The sequence below is a fragment of the Echinops telfairi genome, unplaced genomic scaffold (assembly GCF_000313985.2).
Source record: "Echinops telfairi isolate 266 unplaced genomic scaffold, ASM31398v2 ScPeMD7_7457;HRSCAF=8495, whole genome shotgun sequence".
In the NCBI taxonomy this organism is placed as follows: domain Eukaryota; kingdom Metazoa; phylum Chordata; class Mammalia; order Afrosoricida; family Tenrecidae; genus Echinops; species Echinops telfairi.
The window spans coordinates 4,564,380-4,568,946 of record NW_022111357.1 but is presented as its reverse complement, the minus strand read 5'-3'; positions in this window follow the sequence as shown (position 1 = coordinate 4,568,946).

The following is a 4,567-nucleotide window of genomic DNA, read 5'->3' as shown; positions in this document are numbered from 1 at the left end:
GGCCCAGCCCCTGATTGGCCGCCCGAGCTGCCACTCGGGAGCAGCAGGGTAGGTGGCGCCCCGTCACGTGCTCGCAATCACCTGACTGGAAGCGGTGGAAGGGGAGGGGGAGGAGTCACGAGGAGGGTGGCCCGGACCCGCCGCGCCTCTAGACTCTGGCTAGGGGCCTTGGCCCCAGCCTGCACCTCCTGACCCATCTTCTGACCTATCTGACCCCGCTCTGCGCCCCTCGCCGGCCCCTGCCTTCTACCAGGCTCCGGAGATTATCGCGGGGGTGCTGGGGGAGGTTGCCTTCTGGGGACTTTGGAGTCTACTGATAGTTCTTGTGCCAACGTACTTGCCCTACCAATGATGCTAACGATGTTCTGGGTACCACGGGACTCAAAACTGGAATGGACCCTTCCCGCCTTCAAAGGTTAATAGAGATCGGACCTCTGCGTTAAGTAGCCTGGGTAACGAGATAAAAGCGGGACTGCTGCGCCATGCTCGGGAGTCGGCACTGTGTACGGAGAAGGTAGCGCCTGTGCCCGTCCTTCCCGATGGAAGGTTACGGTTGGGATATTCGAAGGTGTGGAGTGAGCCAGACAGAGCTAAGCATCCACCAAGGTAGGTAACGTTATGTATGAAGTTCAACTGGATACTGTGTGGACCCCGATGCTCCTTTCAGAGCAAATCGCTGGTTGTGCATATTGCTTCCACTTCAAACTCAGTAGGACTCACCTTCCCACCTAGTTCAAGTCCATTTCTCTAGTCTTTCCATCTCTGGTGACCCCTTTTGGATCAGAGACCCAAGGAATTAATGAAAACAAACCATAGCTTGTCACCAAATAGGAAGCTAGAGGAATTTCCACTCTGAACTCTAGAAATTTAAACTTGAGACCCTCCTTTTTAAGTGCTATCCCCTACTACATACACTTAAAAAATAAAAATAAAAGTTAGGGGGGAGGATCCTGGCCTTCCAAGAAGATTGGCTTCTTGGCTATGACAGAAAAACATTTTTCATAGATTTGGAACTAAATTATGCCCGAGAGTGGAGGATAAAGGTAGTGTACACCTTTACCCAAAAAACCTCACTGCCATCCTGACTCATAATGACCCTACAGGACAGACCAGAACTGCCTCTGTGGGTTTCTGAGGCTGTAAATCTTTATGTGAGCAGAAAGCTTCATCTTTCTCCCGAGGAGCAGCAGACAAAATTGAACCTCCTACCTTGTGGTTAGCAGCCGAGTATGTAACCCACTGTGCCACCAGGACTCTTTGGCACACCTGTAAAGGGTACCCAGTCCAACCTCTCATCGAAATTAAGAATTCACTCTACAATAGTATCTGGATAATAAGACGGGCAGGATGTCCTTAAATGATTCCAAAGGAGGAAAGCGCAGTCATACTTTCCAATGGTGATAATGGTTTGTTGAAGCTTTTTCAACCCAAAAGGCATACTCCCTGGAGCTGACTGATAATCAGGAGCAGTCCATCTTATTCTTGGCAGCCCTTCAAGTAGTACATTGCAGGCTTCTTCATCCACCAAGTTGTCTCTCCCAAGGTACAAGTCCTCAGGCTCCTTCAACCATCCCTTCCATCAGTGCTGTGCAGCATCACTTTCTGCGATCAAGTGTTCTCTGTCGGTGCCACTCAGTCTGGTAGCCAATAACCAGTGTGAAGGGACTACTTGAAATGTTGCTCATGTGAGTGAGAAACTGAGTATTTCTTTTTATTTCATTGTAATGTGGGTGTGCTGTTCATCCTACCACATTTGTATTTTCAAAGCCCCTTTTTCCTATTGGCCTCTCTTTTATATGCATTTGTCAGCACCTCTCAAGTGTCTGGCACATACAGTACAATACTGCCCACTGCAAAATGACTCTTTCGTACCTAGGCAATTACTTAATGATTTCAAAAGACTTACTGTAGTGTTGGTTGGTTGGCTTGAAGTAGCTAAAAATGGTTCATATTGGTAATCACTGGAACTTCTCAGCAATTCTAGTGACAAAACTTGTATAACTGCTTTTTTGAACCAAAATATAAGGGTTTTATATTTCAATCTTTGGTTTAGGTTCAAAAGTATTTCATCTCCAAGTTGTTGATCATTTTAAAGCTTGCTTCAATATCTTCTACCAATGAGCCTGTCCAACTTTGTGGCACTTACAGATTTGACATTACGATCTATTGAATCGATCCTTAGTCTTTTACAGTTGGTAAAACACACTGCCATTGTACCAATTCTGACTCACAATGACCTTATATAGGGTTTCTGAGACTAATCTTAATGGGAGCAGCCAGCCTCATCTTTCTCCGAGTGACTGGTGGGTTTGAACCACTTGACCTCACAGCAGCCAAACACTTAACCCACAGCACCAATCAGGGCTCTTTTCTTTTGATGTTCATAACTTTGTAAGGTAGGCAAGATATGAAATCTACAATTTATATATAAGCTTAGCAGGAACTGAATTAGCAAATCCTTTTACTCCTCCTTTAAGCATCCTCCAGTCTACTGTCTTCATCCAAACCCTTGACAGCAATGTTTAAAAGGACCTCCCAGAGGTAAGAACTGACCCTGGATTCTTAAAAAGCACTCCCTGGGACATCAGTTTAAGCAGGTCCAAAGCAAAAACCCACTTCCATCAAGTTGATTCCAGTTCATAACCCAAATCCATTACACCTTTTGAGTCAATACAGACTCATAGGGATCCTATAGGACAGAGCAGAACTACCCCATAGGGTTTCCAAGGTTATAAATCTTGATGGAAGCTGACTGCTACATCTTTCTCCCATGGCTCAGCTGGTGGATTCAAACTGACCTTTAGGTTGGCAGCCAAGCACTTTATACAGTGTGGCACCACAGCTCCTTTAAGCAGGTCTATTCCGCCTAATGTTGCCATTCAGTTAAAAAGAGGAGTTAAAAAAATAAAATCACCTCTATTTACTACCATCATGCTATCCCTATGGGAGGCAATCAAATGAGACTTGCCTGGCAGAAATCATCTCTACTTGTCTGTATCCAAAAGGAGAGTGCCCTCCCAACTGCTTAAAGCCAGGTCTCCCAAAACTCCCAGAGGGCCTTACACATTGGTCTTATGCTTCTGAGGCCATCCTATTCCACACTTGGAAAATTCCCTCATATTTTAATTCCATTTTCCATTCAGTGAACTTTTTGAAACTTACACATGCTTTATAACTTCAAGTCATTCATCTAACACTCACTACTTAGCCCACTGCTGTCAATGTAGGAAGCATTCAAGTTGGTAAGAAACAAATTGATTCAAGTTAATGTTCCTCCAACAGTATCTACCAGACCCTCCCACCCTTCCAAAAACAAACTTGTGACATGAATAAGGTGACCAGACGTCCCGCTTTTGGCAGGACAGTCCCGATTTTTAACAATTGTTCTCGCGTCCAGTGGCGTTTTAAAAAAAGTCCCAGTTTTTGGAAAGAATGCATAACAAGCTAGGGTATACGGTTTTCAGCTGCCATGTGGCTATTTCGCCAGGATATAAGTTTTATCAATGGTGTCCCGCTTTACCAATGTTAAAATCTAGTCACCTTAGACATGAAGCAGCAAAGATCAATGGCCACATTCCTGGCAACACGACTTAATGAAATGCCCTTAAAATTGGTTTGGTCCTAGTTTTCATCAGATGCAGAGGCTTTTGCTAGTTAAACCAGCTTCCTTTGGATTTATTGTTTCCTATTAATGTGGTTTGACCAAAAATTAAGACGGTTTCTCTAACAATAGGGACAAAATAAATGAAATGGGGCTACCACTAAACTACGTCACTCAGTGAAGAAAAGGACAAGTGATCAATAAAACTACCTCTGGCTGTAGGTCTTCCCAAAGAAAGAGAACTAACCATTAAAGTACATAGTGCTTTACCATTTACAGCTCTTTCACATACATTCTCATTTGATCCTCACAACAGCCCTTTGAGGTAGGCAACACAAATGTTCTTCTCCTATATCAGATAAGGAAGGTGACTCTCCAGAGACTTTTAACCGAAATGAGTCAATCAGTCAATGGTTTGTCTTAATATCTGTCCTTTGGCCTAAAAGTCCAGCATCCAGCATCTGCCTCCCTCACACTTGCCTCAGCTACTTCACAGGGACAGTGAAGATAAAAGAATTCAAGGCTAGAAAAATACTTTGAGAGAAAAAAAGCACTAAATAATTATACCCACAAACTGTAATCTCCCACGATACATGGCTCGTTCCTCTTCTCATTCCAATGTAGGCATGAACCCAGAATTTTCCATTGCCTCTGTTCTGTGCTTACTATTTTCCCAAGATTAAAGGAACAGTGTGAACCTGTTTATAGTTAGCTAAATTGCCATCAGGGTAACTGCTGTTAGAGCAAATTGAAAAATAATTAACACCGGCCAGTGTGCAAGTGGGACCACTGAAACACGAGTAAAGCTAGGCAACATTATCCGACAGGGCACGATTGCATAGAAAGAGAACGTGGTGTCAGAGTTGAGACTGGCTCACACAGTTTTCTAAGGCAAAGTAGTAGCAAGGAAGAGTTAATCGTTCTGCCTCACATAAACAAGAGCAAAGGGTTCATGGGAACCTGTGC